The sequence below is a fragment of the Megalopta genalis genome, chromosome 6 (assembly GCF_051020955.1).
Source record: "Megalopta genalis isolate 19385.01 chromosome 6, iyMegGena1_principal, whole genome shotgun sequence".
Taxonomy (NCBI): Eukaryota; Metazoa; Arthropoda; class Insecta; order Hymenoptera; family Halictidae; genus Megalopta; species Megalopta genalis.
In genome coordinates this window covers 22894670-22914556 of record NC_135018.1, presented here as the reverse complement: position 1 = coordinate 22914556, position 19887 = coordinate 22894670, and the positions used below count along the sequence as shown (strand labels likewise).

The 19887-nt window shown below is 38.6% G+C and overlaps 2 protein-coding genes across 5 annotated transcripts in view; one reads left to right on the top strand and one right to left on the bottom strand.

The window, feature by feature from the left end:
* qin (tudor domain-containing protein qin) overlaps positions 1-19887 on the top strand; it is a 467903-nt gene that overhangs the window by 346472 nt on the left and 101544 nt on the right. The window contains exon 1 of one of the 4 annotated variants that reach the window (XM_076523081.1): positions 12094-12112. The exons of the other annotated variants lie outside the window; for them this stretch is intronic. The gene's annotated coding sequence lies outside the window, so the exon portion shown is untranslated. Of the gene's footprint in view, positions 1-12093; positions 12113-19887 lie in introns of those variants that run through there. 4 annotated transcript variants of the gene reach the window in all.
* Positions 1-19887, bottom strand: part of LOC143259711 (uncharacterized) — a 175815-nt gene that overhangs the window by 69479 nt on the left and 86449 nt on the right. The gene's annotated exons all lie outside the window — the stretch shown is intronic.

Genomic DNA, 19887 nt, shown 5'->3' with positions numbered 1-19887 from the left:
AAATATTTTCGGAAATCCTTTGTAAGTAGTCAAATCAGCGTCACCCGAATACGGGTGACGCGGCAGTCAACGTGTTAAAGGCGGGAGTCGTAGTACTACCATTTAATATGTACTTTAAAACATTTTTTGTAATTAGTGTTTAGTTCTTTTTTAATATTTCTTTCAGTTTTAACCCTTTCGCTACTACGGACCACTATAGTGGCTTTCCATATGATGCCACTGAGGTATTACGGACCACTATAGTGGCTTTCCATTCGGTGTCACTGAGGTACTACGGACCACTATAGTGGCTTTCCATATGGTGCCACTGAGGTACTACGGACCACTATAGTGGCTTTCCATTTGGTGCCACTGAGGTACTACGGACCACTATAGTGGCTTTCCATAAGATGCATTATATTGCATAATGTTATTTCCTCTTATACTGTAAATTAAAGAGCGCATGCTAAGACGTTATAAAATACCCTGAAATACCCTTTATTTATAAATACCCTTTGGAGAAAAATTTTTTCGTTCGAAAAATTCATTCAATTCAAACAGCTTAGGTTCTCCGCCGACCGCTGCGGAGTACCGACTTCCGCTGACGATCGCCGTCGCGTAGCGTGCAGTGATGTCGCAGCGCTCTGTTCAGCAGAAGTACCGCGACGGAGAACCCGCCCGTAGCGAAAGGGTTAAGAGTTTAAATAAACCTTTTTAAGTCTAAATTTTTTTATGATTACACAAAATATCGCCCGCTCTAGGACGAAAAACGAGGCGGGGCGGTCGCCGCGTTACCTAGCATACTTTCGTCAAGATCCCCCGCCTTTAATGTGTTAACAACTATAAAAACGAGCTGCTAGGCTATATTTACTAATTGATCTCCATTGATTGCTGGGAACTGTAGCCAAGTTCAAATAAGAAAATATGAATACTAATAATACAGATGAGCAGGAACGGTGTACTACAATCGGTACATTTACTCTACGTCAATCTTATTCGACGAAAAGAAAAGTAAAAGAATCTTTCGGGACGATTTGGACACCTGAGGATCCACACTGGATTTCAATCGAGTCTTGAAGGGTGCGATCGAGAGTCATTAGAATTTATGCAACAGGTAAATGGTGGATTATTGACCCGTCGGTTCGACATACAGTCACAGGATCAGGATGTCCGTGTGGGTGGCCGCAAAGTGCACGCACGTGCACCTTCCGTTCTCCCATTGCGCCCCTGCCCTCCTCGTGCCACCGCCCCCATCCAGGGGCGGTCTCCGTCGAACCATAGCGAGGAGGGAGTCGGCTGTGTGTACACAGCATGGAATCAAATGTAGCCGCAATGATTGCGATGTGTATTCTCATTTCCAACGTATTCGCACATTCTGCTTGCACAGGAGTGCATTAATGCATGCAAAGGATTCCATTGAGCCTGGGTTGCAGTCTAATTTCGCGGTGTCCTTTATCCGGCTCGTACTTGTTGGCCGCTTTATTAGCAGAATAGAGATCATCGTGCGGAATTTGTGGAATTCAGAACGATGATCGACCACGATATACTCTGTGTGCCGATTAAGTCTATAAAAGTCGATTATTTCGCATCCGTTCAGTGAAATAGAGATTTTTGGCGGGCATTTTTGCGCCACATGGAGGATAGCTTGTAGGTGAAGGTCTAAAGTGGGAGATCCGAGGCTCAAGTGGTGTCGTTTTCGAAGAAATGACTGAGATCAAACGAAACAACGGAGACACCTCGCGGATCGACACTTTACTTACCGGTAGCCTATTAAAAGGCTTTTCAATAATAACGTTGCATGTAGAACTGTTGCAATCTCTTTCAAAAGTGTGCAAGTTACTGTAATTATGCTGTATATGTTCGATTTTCTTCATGTTTTGTTAAAATACAACACTTTCATAGAAAATATGATTAAATAAAGAATATCGAAGTATATATCCTTTTCTATCAGATAGCTGTCTTTGACGAGTACACTAGTCACCAAGAAATGGTAACGTTTTGTGTTTTGACGAAATATTGTTGTCGCCACGTAATATTAATCCAAATAGTTAATTGAACTATGAATGTACTTGCTGTTGCTTTCTGGGCATTTTCTAAGACGCTCTCATCAGTTGATCTTCGACCTTACAAGAACTATTACAGAAAGCTGCCGATAGATGCAGTGTGAAGATAATCTTTTGTTATTACACGACACACCTGTGGTTTTTTTGTCGCTAAGCCTACCGTACTGTCGGAAAGGCAAGATTGAATTTATTTAAACTTTCTGCAAGTTTTCTTGCAATGAAAATATATTTTGATTATAATAATATAATAAAATAATAATTAGCGTTCCTCCATTTTCTGTTTCGTCTTCGTTTTTTAGACACTATTTTATTCTACTACATTGTATTCATCTTTTTCAAGTTTTGATTGACAAGACCCAGCAATGCGGTAATTTCTTATCGATTTAAAACATTCAGGGTAATATACCTCGATGGTGAGCTCCCTCGCCACAAATTCTTATCAAACTTATCGAAACATTTATTTACCAAAAATCGAAGTTCGGAAAGTTCTTTAATATCGAGGATGAAACGAGATTAGTTTAATAAGAATTCAGTATCGCACAATGTACCCCGAGGCTGCGGAAAATATTTTAAAAATTTCCGAGCAGGTAAAACTACTGAAATGAAAAGATTCTATTACCGACTTGATAGTAAAAAGATCAGAACGCAGTTAGCACACAAGTAGAAATTTAGAGCTATTGCTCGTTTACCGCAACTGTGACAAATCTAAAAAATCACGGCTTTAGAGATAATTAGTTTGAATGTTCTGAATTATTATTATATCTCTGGACAAACATCATATTAAACTGCGTAATTTGTATATGCTTTGACATTAAATCATAAAGACACGAACACTCGTTTATCCTTAACACTACTCCTATAGTGTCTTAGAAGTTATTTACACGATCTAGACATTATTTAAATGATACTGATGCGAATTTTGCAGTTCAACCAAAAATTGTTTAATAATATGTTGTTTACTGTTAACAGAAGTACCAAGAGTCATTTTTATCACTCCATCGAAAAAAATTATAGGCTTGAATGAATAGTGATAAAGAAAATAAAGAACTTTATTACTTTTAGGCGTATTATTAGAATGTTATCCCGTTTATAGTTTAGTAAAAAATAATTGAATTGTCATACTATTCACGTTTTCATTTCATGCAATGTCTCGATATTATTGTGAACACATAAGTTACATTCATAGCCTACATTGCAAAAAATGATGTCCGATTATGGGTTATTTTAATATACAATTCCTGTGCATGAGACGGAGAAACTAACTGGAAAATTCGTCTTTCTTCAATAATTTTAGTAAGTTGAAAGTAATAAATTTTAAATTCTTCGAATCTTTTTACTGTTTGAAATTTGTATACGACACATTTTTGCAACAAATTCAACTCTAAATACTAAACCTGCGTCCGCAACCTCATTTTTACTGGCAAAATGAAATCGAAGAGGATCCAGGGCGCAGGCGGAGGGTTAATTACCTATTTTATTTCATAATTCTACGTATATTCGTTTTTACTTGCAAAATAAAATCGTAAAGTTCGCGGGCGGGGGGTTAAAAATTACACAGAATCTACGGTTACCGGTTCGAGTTTCTCGTTACCGACGATATGATTTTTTGAAGAAAGCTATAACGCATACTGTGATAGGACTCGGGGGCGAACTAACCTCCCACATTTTCAACAGAGGTTTCCTTCGATATTCTTCGTTTCCTGGTTTGGGGTTCGGCCACAAAGAGGATCGGGGGGTTGCGCCAAGGGAAACGGTTTGATCCCAGAACTCCTCACCGCCTTGCCGCGCGCACTCGAAGAAATGGCCCGTCGCTGGAACGAATAAATGCGGCCCGAATTCATGCGAGTTTATACGATCCCCTGCAGGGAAGCTACACGGAGGTCTCTATCCGCGCGAAGCGGTGCGGCGCAGAGCGGCGGGCACTTTTTCAACCGGAGTCCGCGATATTTCAATCTTTCCGCGCAGAAAGGGAGATCCCTGGGAACACGCGGTTATTTTGCCTCGCAACTCAAAGCAACGCTTTTCCTGTTCACAATCCGCGATCATTCTCGTATACTGATTCGCGGGGACATAGAGGAAAAGTGTTTCCCCGCTTTGCTGAAACCTCGTTCTTTCTTTCCTTATTCTGTCACGTTCCGTTTGAGGGACGATAACTTATTTAGTTTATGGCGGAACGAACGGCAATCCGACCGTAACGCGCAACAAAGAATACCAATTGGGAAAATATAGTTGATTTTCAACCCTAAGTAGGTATATTGCGTACTGTAGCAGCGTTCTGTTATACGTTTAGCCTCGTTCGAATAATGACTCGCACCAGGCTCTGCTTTGAATGGGAGAGAAGATATCTAATTCTAGTTTGAAACATTCGGAAGATCAGTTATTTCACTATAACAATGTATGTACAGTAAATTCTCCCTAACCGATGCTCAGATTGTACACAAAAATTGACAACCTGGATAGAGCTTTGTGGCTTGTTTTTATAATTGTCCAGGTTGTCCATTTTTAATTATATCTCCACCTCTCAAGTTGCATAATCTTGAGCGTTAATTAGGGAGAATTTACTGTATCGTGACAGTAAGTTCCTTTTACATTTGCTTGCTTTGTTTTTAATTTTTTTTAAATATGCATTTTGTCCCATTCATCACAATTGGCTGTATTGAATCGGACAAGCTAGCAAAATAAAGTAATCGTGATATGAATCTTATAAATTCTGTTCTTTTTATTCATTGTAAGTAGGTACATATAATATTATATGCTAATCTTAAATTACGTAAATATTCTTTACATCCTTGTGTTAATATCGCATTTTAGTATTTTATAGGGAAAAAAATAATCGTTTCAATGTAAAGAAATCGTAAAAATTAGCAAACATTTCTGAATGAAAATATCTTAAAAATTGATGACATTTTATCTGTGTTTGATCTAATTTCGTTTGATATATCTGACTTATATTGATTATACAAGATGCATGATTAGATGTTTTACAGCAAACGTCGTGGCGAGCAAGAGATTTTTCGCAATGGTTAATACTTTCTAGATTACTGCGTTGATGAAATATTTTTATGAGAATGTAATGCATTCAATAGTTAGTTACATGCTATTTCACAATGTGGTTAGATCTCATAGCAGATCCATTGGCATTCCGCACAGTTTTAGTTATGACATCAATTGGCATGACTCGTCGTTGAAATATTCAAATAATAATGAGTTCGTATTGAAACTAGTTCGAACTGCATGAACGTTGAAACTTCGCATAGTTCGAACTTTATCTGCAGACCCACTCGAGACCGAAATCTTTGAATTTTCTCAATCGAGTGAAACATGTAAAAAGCATAGAATTTCATTTCTACGTTTATAGCTTTGTATTCGAGAATAGCTGTTTTGAAGAATTGATTGCTTCTTGTTACATTAATATGAATCACACTTTGATTGTTTCCTATTGGAGGCTTCATTCAGAAAATATGGTTGAATCAAAATGTGAAAATCAATCCAATCAATATTTTAAACATTTTACGAGAAGACCTAGTTATATTACATAGGCTGATTTTAATCAAATTTAAGGAAAATATAGTTCCGAAAATACACGCGTAAAAGCTAACAAATCCTTTTCTTTTAAAACCTTCTTTCAGTAACAATTTTTATATGATTGAATTTAAAACCGCACAATTAAATGAATTTTTTAAAGCACTGGATCTTTTAATTCTTACTATTGTTTATAAACTACTGACGTTTGAAAATCACAAATATATGTTTTGGAATACACGCTTCACAGTGAGATTATGACACAGCAGCTATTCAAGGATCGGAGATAATGTCAAGGTTTAAGTAGAATGAGTATGTATTGGTCAGGCATATTAAACTTATATTAACTGTTTCGTATTACTATTTGCACAATTGACATTATCCAGAGAATGGTAATTATAATGGTAGATTCTTATTTTATTTGTGCGATATTTTTATTTTATCTTGATTCCAAATTACAACTTTTACTTTTACTAAAATCCTGTTTGATGAAACAGATTATAAAACAAAAAGCCGTGCGAATATCATGCGAGTTTCGTGTTGTCTTTGTAGAATATTGATGACGATAACATTTATGTTAACGATAAAATATCTTACATACAAGCTTTTTGGAGATACGTCTTCCCTAACACATTAAATGTGCTCAATTTTGACGACATGAGCTCAATTCAGCTATACTCACTCGTATAGCTGAATGTAACTGTGATATCACGTGCAAATTTATTTTTCAAATTAATTGAATTTTAGCAACGACGTGACAAAAGTATTGTGCTCTGTTACATCTCCTTTTAACTTTCGCTTCACGTATCAGAATGAACCTATTCATTCCGAATTTTACAAATTTTGTGCACCCATATAAAAATTTCGTAAGGTTAAGAAAGTACTTCGTACAATATTGTTACAACATTCTTATACAATGAAGCCAATTACATCTGCAAAAGCGCTCATTTTACGAGGACGAACAAAAGTAGTTTAACGAATGCGAAACGCTTTCGTAACAATAATCAGTGAACAGGCGTATCGATAACCAATCCAGATTGCTGCGTGAAGCAATTTTATATCTCTAGTGTAACATTTCTCAAAGTCGTTCAGATAATTAGCAGCAGTGCTGCACGTACATTGAAAGAGATCCGCAGTTTATTAACCGGCTACACCGCGTGCTCTGTATCAAATATCAACTCTCCCGAAAACAGCAACACCGACACGAAGATAAAATCGATACAGGGGCACAGAGAGACTTCTCTGCACGCATGAATATTGATAAATCCATTGTCTCGGTGGTCCCGGCGCAATACATTATAGCCCGATCTATCATTTTCATCGTGATTATTTCAGTGGACGTTAAAATTATAAAGACATTTCATGTATTCCGTGGAAATGAATAACAGATTCAAGTGAAACGCGTAATACTGGAAAGCCAATAAAAGGCCAATTGCGGCTCCCCGGCTAACAAAAGAAATAATTTGGAATTTTGCCTCGCGGCTTGTATAACTTCACACGAGTCTCCCGTAAGTAGGAACGCGTAGCGGCCCCATTCGTCGAGCGAAAATTTATTTCCGCATTGTGAGGATCCTGCCTCAAACAGAGAGAGAGAGAGGGAGAGAGAGAGACGACGAAACGGAAAGAAGAAAAAGAAGGATAGCGAGAAGGAGTCAGAGTGAGAGGAGAGGGAGAGACGTATGCGTATTCGGTCCTCATTGAAAACCGTCGACAAAGGCTCATAGAATCCGGCGCGCGGTTTTAAATGTTACTACAAATCTGTATTTAACCGCAAAATTGCTTGTCAAATTGTACCGGCGTAACAATGCCGCGAAACTGGACAGGGGCGGAGGGTAGTATTTTCCCCCTTCTCTGAAAAAGTTACAGTACAGACCGAGCATCGCACCGTTCACGATATTGCCCCTCCCCTCCTCCCTTCACCTTGCTACCCGCAATTCTCGCTCTCTCTCTCTCTCTCTCTCTCTCTCTCTCTCTCTCTCTCTCTCTCTCTGCTCTCGCTCCGACAGAAAGCGTTTAAACCGCGAGCGAGAAAAAAATGTTCGTTTTATGAAAGTCATACACTTTAGTTAACCGTTGCATAAAACGGTCGAACGTTAAATGAAAAACGTGCCCGCCCATCGATACGGTAAATAGAAAATTGAATTTTTTTTTCCCGACGACCGATATTCGGCCGAGCGCGGGCGTACGCGACGCTGTCGATCGTTGCCCCGTTATTTTTCCCCATTTTTGTCAAACAGTCGGTGTAACTGTGTATCGGTGAAATTAATTTTCAAAATTGATTACCAACGCTCCGTGTGTGCCGCGTGTATCCCGCAATTAGTGGTACCGGCCGAGTAATTGATGATCTAGCGCGCAGAAGTAAATCCAATACATACGCGGAATCAAGTTCTCGCGTGCAGTTCTCGTCGTTTTCGGGCGGAATCGAATTTGAAAATTCATTCGGTTCGCGGGCTTTTATACGTGGCCTAGTCCAACCATGTTCGTCGCTCTTTATAGCAAATTTTTAGTTGGAACTTTCCGTCGGATTTCGAGTAAGATAGAATCGACGATATGTGAACTACTTTGGGAATTAAATTTTTCATTCAGCGAAACAATGAGAGTTTAGATATGGATTTGAAGATACGGTTCTGCGATCTGAATTCATCCCCTTGCAGGTCATATTCATCATTTTTGAAATCGAATTTATACTTTCGCAGATTATATTCACTTTTTCCAAAATCAGTTGTTCCGTTGATTATTATTGGCACGTTTATTTGTTGTTATTGCGACAGAAATGAAAGAGACAATGGCTGAAGTTGTGCTTAACCAACGTTTTCACTAGACGAGTTTAATCAAACAAAATAGAAGGTTTTGATTCGGCGAAGGGTCAATTTGATGTGTAAATGTTATTGAACTTGAAGTGAAAACGTGGATGCTGAGACAATACATACAGTGGCTCGCAAAAGTGTTCGTACACCTTTTAAAACGCAATAACTATTTTAGAACTGAACTAAATGACTTGAATTTTTTTAACACTATAGAGGAACTAGTCTGCTAGACAATGACCGAAATGCTTTTCTTTTTTAATTTTGCTATTACTTGGAACGACAAAAAAATAAAAATCTCTCGTTTTTTAACCTTTTTATCTGAGTCTACAACGAAAATTTAAAAAATGTCTGTTGTAGATCTCGGTAACTTACATGCATGTTGAACATTTGATCGAAACCGCTTCACGTTGTTACGAGTTACAACCAATTAAAGATCTCAAAAATCGCAGTTTTATCGCGATTTTGGCCAAAAACTATGAGAAATCTGCAGTTTTTAAAAACCTTCAACGCCTGTAACTCGACTTTGGGTTAACCGATCTCGACCAAATTTTCAGCACGCATACATATAAGTTACCGAGATCTCCAAAAGGCATTTTTTAAATTTTCGTTATAAGCTCAGAGATAAAAAAGTTAAAAAACGAGGGTTTTTAATTTTTTTTCTTTTCATTCCAAGTAATGGCAAAATTAAGAAAAAGCTTTTTAGTCATTATCTGGTCCCATCTAGTCATCTTTAGTCCTTCCGTCGTCTAAAAAATTATTCAAGTCATTTAGTTCAGTTTTCAAAAAGTTATTGCATTTTAAAAGATATACGAACACTTTTGTGGGCCACTGTACATGCATGTCGTGGCTACCAACATAGATAATAACTAGACTAATTTGTATGCAAAATAAAAACTGTCTGCATTAATTGCAAGACACAGCAACTGCTGTTATTAACAATTTTAATGAGTTGACTGGAATACAATAGTGTTTGTACATTCTCTAAATGCCTTTATCGTTTTGTATTTAACCCTTTGGCTACGGCAGACTTTGGCACGTACTGTGTACGGCGAAGTTTTTCGTTAGACATGCATTTTTGAAGAAGTATATTAAAATATTCGGAATACTGAATTCTATTACATTAAACCAAAATATTACTTGAAGTGAACATTAATTTTAAGCTTCTTTTACAATATTTAATAATCAAATTTAGTAATATAATAACGTGTGATACATTTCAAAACATCATTTTATTGAATTCAAATGAAATTTACGAAATGTTAAATTTCTTCCAGATACATAGTTATACAATAATATATAAGATATAGATAAATATAATATAATATAATAATATATAATATATATAATATATATAAATAAATATATATAAATATATATAGTTATACATAATATAAATGTGTTATATACCGCTAAATCGAATAAATGAAAAAATGGGACGCCAATAGGCGCCTACAGTACCGGGAAGCCAACGTGTTTCGGACGCCAATAGGCGCCAACAGTAGTCAAAGGGTTAAACTACACATTTTTCTCATAAATGCATACAGTTTGCAGTTTAATAATAATGTTAATATCCTAGCAAGAAATGGTGCATCTGTCCTAAAAACGAGTAAATTCGCAAGGCCGATTCAAGTTCCAGCAAAAAGTGATCGAAGTATTGTTTGCGACACAACCGAATCGGTTAATAATCGTACAATTTCTCGATTACATTCGGAAATGACAGGAAAGCGAAAATGCAGGAAGAATTAAAGTTGCCTCCATTTGCGATTTCATTTGATTCAGGAATTATGATTGTGTCTTTGTCCGCACCCGTCGCGTCCATTCGTTTCTGCTAATCATATTTTTCGTGCGTCGACACAGTCCACGCCGTAAAAGAGCTTTGCGACGATATTTGCACGGGTATTTTGTAATGTTTTTTCACGAATTACGCTCACGCCGTTCCGCGCAGCTCGGTGGTGTTCGCTTTTATGGCTACGGCGCGAAATACGATATCGAAACAAACAATAGTGTTAAACAATGTCCACCCCGCGCGTGATGTATAGAAATCGTAGGGGGAGAGTTTCGAAACGGAGCATCGATAAAAATAAAAACTGTAAACAAAAAAATACAAGTGGACGAGTCGCGCTTTTTGCTGCCTTTTTAAACGTGACTACTCGACTGTCATGCGCGCATATAAATCGTTGCTCCCAGTATCGGTCATTAATTACATCAGACCCTTTGTCCGAACTATAAAAAAAAGCTGTCCTATGTGGTGCTTTTTTTCTTTTTAAATATGACTTTTAACTTTACAGTTTTTAAATTTCGAACAGAATTTGTTACGAGGGGATGTTAAATCGCAAGATGTAATTGCGATTCCGTCTATTCGTCTACGATCACGTTGTTATTATCGTCGTATGTATTATAGAAAACCTTCAACGCGTTAAGTGCTGTTAATCACCATCATAATAACTTTAAAGCCGATTTTCTCGAAAACGGAGACTCGAATAAAAAAATGTCACACCAAATTTGTTTCTTATTTTTTCACGTAGAATCACCCACTGCTCGGTTATGCTATGAATTCCGACCCGCCCTGCATACATATGCATCGATATGGAATTTCGTTCACACGAAAAATATTTCAAACGGCGTTTCAAATTACAGAATCTTGAGTCAGTTCCATTGTAAAGATTCTTTGAATAACAATACATTGGTTGAGAGGTACACTGTCACCTTCATTTGACTTATCAAACGTAAATTCATGACATGACGTGATTTGTAATAGCATCTAACAATAATAAAGAAGAAAATGGTTTTATCAGAGTTTCATCCTCGTCTCTTCTATTCGTCCTTACGATATTTTAGCAATATTATCGGCATATCCAAATATGGATGACATATTTATGCCGGTAATATTATATTATATTATATTATCGGTAATATTATAGTCGCATCTCTGACTCCAGGTATACATAAAACGTAAGCCAAAGTCAAGTAGATTTTGAGACATCGCGGGCATGATATTCCAAGGACATAGATTCGAGATTTTGTTTAGCGATTTGTCTGAAATACGAGTATTAGAGCAGCCTCGTAAAGTGATTCACTGCCGTAATAATTGGAAGTCAGCTTCTCAGCTTGTGTCTCGCATCTTCATAAATATCACTTTGTCACCGGGCGCGTTAAAACACATGTCTGGCTTACGGTTATCCATTAACACGGGGACAACAAATGCGATCCATTAGCCAACACAAGAGACCACTGGAACCGATCGGTTCGGCTCATTCAGCACGGCGTTCTGTCATTAGAATTACAAATCCGCTCCGGCCTATCGGATTCCAACAATATTTTCCCGGTCGATCGTAGAAATTCTTAGCGTCTGGTCGGAGACGCAGTCGTTCGAAACGGCTCGACTTCCCAGCAATTCCCAGCTCGCCACCTTCCTCTCGTCCTCTGGATGCCGGTACCCAGTGGATGTCGGCAGCCTCTGGATCGCTAACGATCATCGCAATTTCTCCGAAAACCTCTGGGAAAAGCATCGTATGTCCCGGCTAGTCGACTGTTAAGACCGCTCACTCGGTCGATTTACAGGTCGGTACACGCGCGAAAGATGGATGAGCCGGTTTATAGACAGAATCGTGCCGCGGCTCGGGCTTACGTAAACGTCTGCGTTGCGTAATCCTCGTGTCCAGGATGGAGTTCGAGTCGAACTGTTAGCGATCTCGCGTAGTACGCCACGAGAGATCTCCGGCGCCGTTTTGTAGCCTGCCGGTGAGTATCAGAAAACCGTCCGAAATCCCGCTTTGACCAAGCCGATTCATCCCCCCGAGAGCAACCATCAGAAGCATCCCGCGCTGAATGAAAGCCTGTCATTAAAAGCCTCTTGATTATTGCTTGCTTTCACGCTCTTCCCTTGTCATTGCCTCGATTTTTTCCTTCGCTCTTTCGAACGGCTGCATTTCTTCGAAGTCATCGTTTTGACAGAATCTTTCGGACGGAAAGCTTTGGAATACGTAGACTGTCTTGTACATTTCTTCCTTGAATTCTTAACACTTAGCCGACCGATCGGGTAGATCTACCACTTTGACCTGAGGAACGCTTCTTTCTCTATAGAGCTTCTTATTTCTATAGAGTACAACATAATTATAATAACATGCACTAATTTTTGAAGTCTTTTATTGCCCATTATTACGGTTCTTTATGTTCGGGATTTCCGAAGGTGCCTCTACCAGCCATAAAATTATTTTATTAGAACACTTAGCCGATTGATCGGATAGATCTACCACTTTGACCCGAGGAACGCTTCTTTCTCTATAGAGCTTCTTATTTCTATAGAGTACAACATATAATAAAATGCACACCAGCACACCAACACCACACCCATTAGAAATCGAAATGCTACCTACACCCCACTCTCACGACTTTTTCGAACATATAAGACTCCGCTCAACTTGCAAATATTAGTGTAGAAGCTAAGCTTCTTGCTGTGACTCTCAACAAGTGGTGTGAAACGAAGTATAGAAAAAATATCCCTAAAAATGTCCAGAAACATGAGTGACAATTCAAGCAAGATGTCAACACATCTGGAATTAATGCGAATTCTGAAGACATTGATCTACTGATAAGTGATTGCGAAGTTGACGAGAATAATAGCACCATCGTTCCCATATATCAGACTAATCGACGAATCCTTTCGAGTGAATCGGGAGATGATTCCGCCGATGACTCGGAATCAAATGTTATTGTCAATGGCGTCGATGATTGGACAGAAGATGATATTAGAGTTGAACTGAAGCATATGGTCGAACTGCGTGCATCGACACAATGCCTGAACATCACGATATATTACTGCTTTTTTGTTCCATATTTGAGTTACGTGATTTATCCGTCATCTTTACTGTCCTTAATTTTCTGACTCTATTAACTATACTTTTTGAATAACCATTAAAAAATAATTACTATAAACTTTTAAATTCGAATTTTGTATAAGCAATATGTGAAATCGTTGAACGAAATTGTTACCGTAAGATATAATTGATCGTATAAATAATTTTCGGACGTTTTTGATTTCAAATAGCGAATTTCAGTCCGTGCTACCTCAGAAAAATGCGCGGTGGACAGCGCAGTTTGGCTTTCCCGAGCGCGGTGGAAACTGTACAGGTCTCCGTGGCGTGTGCGGTCGGCTAAGTGTTAAAACGATGCAACTTTCTAGTCCTCGATCGGCTGTTCATCTTAAGATCGATGGGATCTGTGGACGCGTGACGGGATTTGCTTTTGACTCATCACGCTGGTGCCTCTAACGACGCGTCTTATTCGTACTTCAGAATAAAGTCGTGGTTACGCCCACGCAATCAGTATCCGGACACTACTGACTTTGCGCCCGGAGTTCACCATTCTTCAGCTGATCATGTTCGACTTACTCCAAATGGAACTCACCGCTTTGCGAATCAAACTTGTACAAAATCTTGTACTGGCGATTTAGATTCAGCATGGGTCAGTGTGCAGGGACAATCGAAACATACGTTAGAACAAATTGGAACGATATTAGAGCGTTCCTTGAAAAATGAATAAGAGCAACAAGAGAAATAATCAAAAAGCATCTTGAAACAAGTTAGAACGATCTTGGAACGTCCATTGAGAAAGATCTCATGAGAGGAACGTGAGACATAATGATTAAGTTTGTTGGAAGAAGGTGTAACTATTTCAGAACGTTCATTGAGACAAGCCTCGCGAGAGGAACATGAGAGTAGTCAAAAAGCACCTTGGAACAAGTTAGTATATATACAACGTAGTATAAATGATCTTACACAATCTTCAATGAGCAAGACTTCATCAGAGGAACATGAGAAATAATGGATAAACTTATTGAAACAAGGTAGGACTGTCTTAGAACGTCCATTGAGACAAGTCTCGTGAGAGGAACACAAGAAGCAGTCAAGGAGCTCCTTGGAACAAGTTAGAACTATTTTAGAACGTCCATTGTGGTAGATCTCGCGAGAGGCACTCGACATAAATGTATTTATTAATAAACAATAATATTTGCCACGATAACGAACAATCATTGTACAGGTTTTTGTACAGGTAAAAATTGTATATAAAAAAAAGTCTTCCATTCGTTTATTCATAGGAAACATCCTTTAGTACAAGAGAAGGTAATATGTAGGGAAAAACCAAATAAAAGAAAATATTGTCGCTTTTAAAGGCTAGTAAAAATGATTATTGTACAATATACTGCAACGATAGTTTTAAACTTCGTGGCGATTGTTCAAGTAAACCTATTTTTGGGTTGCTGTGAATTTCTCTGTGCTAGTCTTACGTCTATGTAAGTTATTGCCACATCATGCTAAGGATCGACGGAGTTGATCAAGCGTGTGATGCGTCACGAAGACAACACAAAATGGTCTGTTTGGTGTGAGTCGAATAGTGTCATGTGGGATTGTCTTCGAATCGTGGCATGTGACCTCCGAGTTGTCTTCGAACCGTGGCAAAAAATTATAAATAAAAAAGTTAAGTCGTCGTTTTTATTCTAGTATTACTATGTATTCGTATCAATGTATACCGGCATGCTGGCTGCTGCCTTTTCTTTGCCGACTTTTCTTGAATTATTTTAAAAATTTAAAAATTGTTTAATTTTTCATTTAGCCATAATCGATAAAAGTAATCATTACACGATCAGTGATCACTGTGTTAATCATGACCGACGATTACATTCGCTTTGGTTACTTAAGTTCACTAATTCACGATCACTCGATTACTTATCAATTAATCATGATCATAATAAAGTAATCATGAACATAATTGACACGTTAGTGATAATCGTTAATCATTGTTCAGACTACTGTTTGTCCAACTCTGGTGACGAGACATGCACATGAATTCGATAAATATTCCACGGTGCACCGTCGAACGTCGGCCATTTGCTTAGCCGTAGGCATAATAGAATCATCGTTATGAAATCTTTCAGCAGAACAAAGTATTTGAACTGGAAACGTGTGCACGGCCACGGGAAGCCGGAGCAAGTGACAGAAAGTCCTCGATAATCTGCGGAAGGCGTTGACGTTGTCGATTCTCATTCCTGTTAGGTCAGTCTCATGTTCGCCGGGTCTTTCGAGGATGACGACGGCGACGTTCCGGTTCCCTTTGGGAGTAACCGAGGCAACACGGCGTAGCATAGGAAAACAGTAATCACGGAGTAACTCGTAGGAAGCGGGGAGGACTCGGGAGAAGGTGTTGGATCGAGTTGGCTCTACTGTAATACGGGCCGCAATGCATACAAATGTCATTTCCACCTCTTCCTTTTCTCACCTTCGCCTTCCACCCTCTCCTCTATCCTTCCTTCCTTCCTTCCTTCCTTCCTTCCTTCCTTGCTTCCTTCCTTCCTTCCTTCCTTTCCTCTTCCGGTTGTTTCCTAGCCACCTGGCTTACACGTATACTGGGCGTTTCGGTAATTTCGTTAGAAAAACTTCCTCGCGATACTATTCCAGCTGCTTGCTTGTTGCGCTCGCCAACGGTATTTAACCCTCGCACGTTCCTCGGAAATGGTTGCATGGGAGATCTGAAGATAGTACTTTATCCATTTCTGCCTTATGCTGAGACATACAGGGTGATTCGGTAAGAATTAGCACTCGGACATGTCTGTTGTTTTTCGAGGTATAGAGAAACTTGGTGAATAGAAGTATTTCGGTATATGTAAAGAGGTTTATCATACGGCAGTAATAATTTTTTTGCGACTGGAGAATTTTTCGAGAATTTTAAGGTCACCTTTGCTCTTTTACATGGAATCGTATTAATTGACGCAGCTTGATCTTCCTATAACAATAACTGAACCCATGTATGTTGAAAATGTTTAGTTCAGGAGATATTTTAACTTTATTAGAAAATACCTCGTTTCATGAGCTAATGATGTAGAGCTGTATGACAGCTCAGGGAAGCGAACAAGGTGCATTTTTTACAAATCTGTGGACTTTAAAATACTTTAGAATATTGGTGCTCGCAAAATCATATAAACTGCAAAGTGGCCAGCAAATAGATTTAACCCCTTAATGCACAATTTAAAAAAAAAAAACCGACCAAAAAAAATCAATTTTTTTAATCTAAGAAAATACATATTTGAACCTTAATTTCAATAAATATGTAAAAAAAATGCAAAAATTACTAAAAATTCAATAAAAATAGTGGATAAATAATTATAGTGAATATTGAATCGCATTGCAGATCGAATTTTGTACCCATCGTACTGTTTTTCAATTAATATAGGTAACATAACATAAGTTGCGACGCCGACCGTATATATACGGGTCTGCACATTTTGGCCGGTTTTGCACGCCCGTGTTAATACGTTTCTGCGCGTTAAGGGGTTAATCAGTCAGTCTTTTCAAAGTGCGCACTTATATGTGTCGCGTATACTATGTCGAGTATACTCGTCAAACACAGAGTAAGTGTCGCTGTTGAAATATTGGATCGAAAATACGGTTTTATTTGATAAAATTAACAATTTTGTTATTAATATTTACTTATTCACTCGACATTAACATATACTGCATACATAATACTTATGAAAGTTAAACATTCAAATCGCTGCTGTAGAGTGATATTCGGCAAAGCAAGGAACGATACATAATGGTACATTGCATGTCGAACACCAATATCGCGAATTATTCATATAATTATTCATGTTTTATTTGTTTGTTTTATTCTGGTCTGGCCTCAAGATATTCTAAACATCTTGAAATTTCAGAATATGTTTTTGTTTTCACAAAAATTACAATCTAAATAGCCAATGGCCACTACTTTTTACGCACGACGAGTACACTCGTCATAACACAAAATACTGCCACTTCTCCATGACGGGTATACTCGTCAAACACAGTTAACCGGTTAAGATCAATTTAATCATTTTCGACATACATAGGTGTCAATGCTATTTTACAGAAAATGTCGATTTATAATGTATAATAAACAATATAAGATTCTATTAATAAAGTCTTGTGATACTTTCAGAAATAACGGACATATTGGACCAGCCTGTATAATAACAAATAAATTGCGAATTTGGCACATGGCGAATACAGGGGGGCAGTTTTAGAATGAATTAATTTATACGGTTAGAATATGAGACTTCCATCGCATTTCGTATGTGTTTCCTAAGGTGTTAGATGATCTTCTACTTTGTGGAATAAGAATTCAACACATCTGGAATTAATGCGAATTCCAAATTTTAAGAGTTCATCTTTTTTCTGTGAATCGTAGTATGCATACATTTTTCCCAGATGTGTCAGACATTTGTCCACAATTGTGTTTGACTATTTGTTTACTCGTTGTACCTTCAAGATAGGCTGCAAGATTATTATTACCATCAGTTTTTACTGTTTCAGTGCTACGTATTTTTCACTGTGTACGTGCTACTTTAAATTCATACGGAAATATTTTACTGATTCGTTTAGTAAACGAACTATCACGCCACGTTAATCGAACCTAAATTGCAATCGCATAGCATGAAAAAGCTGCCAAATATATTCCAAATATACGTAAGTGTTTCTACTATCAGACAAAAATGAAAATCAATTAGAAGACATTACGCAGACACGTGTGTGCGGAAGTAAACTTGACGAATGGATTCCCATATGTTGCTCTCGCCTAACAATAACATTCTTTTATTTTTAAACAAATCTATCGACGATGTCTTTTCTTGCAAAAGACAAAAACCATCGGAATAGCTCAACTAGATGCGGTTCGTACATTTCGACAGAAATATATCGGTATACCCTACTAAAATTTTTCGTAGGCGACGAGATTCAAAATCGTCCAATCCTGGCATGATCATGCCTCCGGAAAAAGAAAACATCGGGCGCGTATAATAAGAGACCCGGGAGTTTTACACAAACGATGCCCGCAATAGCTGCACGGGACACCATGTATATGCCGGTTGCCGTTGAACCGTGCTGTGTGCGGGAACAAGCAACATCACGCCTCTATACGTGTCTATCGAATCCGCTAACAATGAGATCTAATATCGTCTACCGAATTATGCAGCTCCTTCCGTACACGATGGCAGTCTCCGGGCGCAACACGTCCCCTTCGCTCCACGCCTGTTATTCCCATCCGAGAACTAACCCCGGCAAGTCCCGCACACCCGTGCCCGAAGCCGGGCGCCGAGCTCTCGAGAGTAATCGAGCTCGTCGTTACCGGGAAATCGAAACCGGCGAATTTCTTCTGTCGGCAGAGGGCTACGTGAACGCACGATATACACCGGAAATCCAGAACGATCCGAGCCGCCACGTATACGCTGAACAAGTGCCAACTCCTGGACAAAGGAATATGCGCCGGTCACGGCGATCAAGTCGATCCTCTCGGGTCGGGTCGAACCGGGCCCGGCCGGGCTACACCGAGCTGGGTTCAATTTTCCGGCAGCGTACGTTTCGGCTCTATCGGGGATAATGGGGGCTAAAGGAATCGGTGTAAAAGATTTCACGATCCCCTTCGTGTTCGTAGGGATCACCCAGCCGGTTCTGAGGAGCAAGACCCGGCATCGGCCCGGGACTTTCAACGGGAAATGGGCTTGCCTCCTGCTTCTTTAATTGTACGTAATGTTCGCCGATGCTGTTTCCTGCCCGGTTACGTGCCCGTTTCGTGCTCCCCGAATGCTGGAAACTTCATCAGCACCGACCTCCCAGATATTTGTAGACCTTGTACGATGAATAGACCGACCATGTTTAGTCGGAAACGGGTTCTTAGGGGCTCATTTGCGGAGTTCGAATACTGTAACGGCCCCGGAGGATTGCATTTTTTCGTGTTGATTTTTCTATAATTTCTAATGGAAATACCGGTTTTTCACTTTGAGCTCACACTTTCGCAGGTCACGTTCACTTTTTTCAAACCGAATTCATTCTTTCGCGGGTCATCTTCGTCACTTTTTCTCAAATCTAATTCATTATATTGCGGGTCATAGAGATTTTGCACTTAAAATTAATCCTTTTGTAGATCATATCTACCTTTCTGCTTTTTTTATAAACAAAGTTTATTTATTTCTAATTATTTGGAATAGTACGGAATTTAAAAATTGAATGACATTTTATAAATAATTGTCAAACATTAATAAAGATTATTTTGCAATGAAATTTATATTATTTTATAAGCAAGTATAGAAATTCGTGGTGAATTTAGAAATTGATTAAAAAATGGTGCGAAAAAGGCGTTTTAAAAGATGTTCGAATACTTTGTGCCATACTAAATACAGGATTTATCACTAGAATTCATTATTAGAATTGGAACTTTCCCAAGAGTTCAAAATGAATTGTAACAAAGGTATCAAATTTCCCGGTTTATTCTTGAAACCTAGAGCTCCCCAACACAGAGCTCAGTGTCACGCGCCTTCGAATATAGATCGACAAACCCGAGCATTTCGTATGCAACACGGGTAGCACGTGTGTATAACAAAATCCACGGACTCGTATTTTCGGAAAAAAAGTCGCTCGCGTGCCTCATGAATATTCAAAATTGATTTCGCAAAAATCGAGCTTCGTGAGAAACAATGTTGCTACAGATTT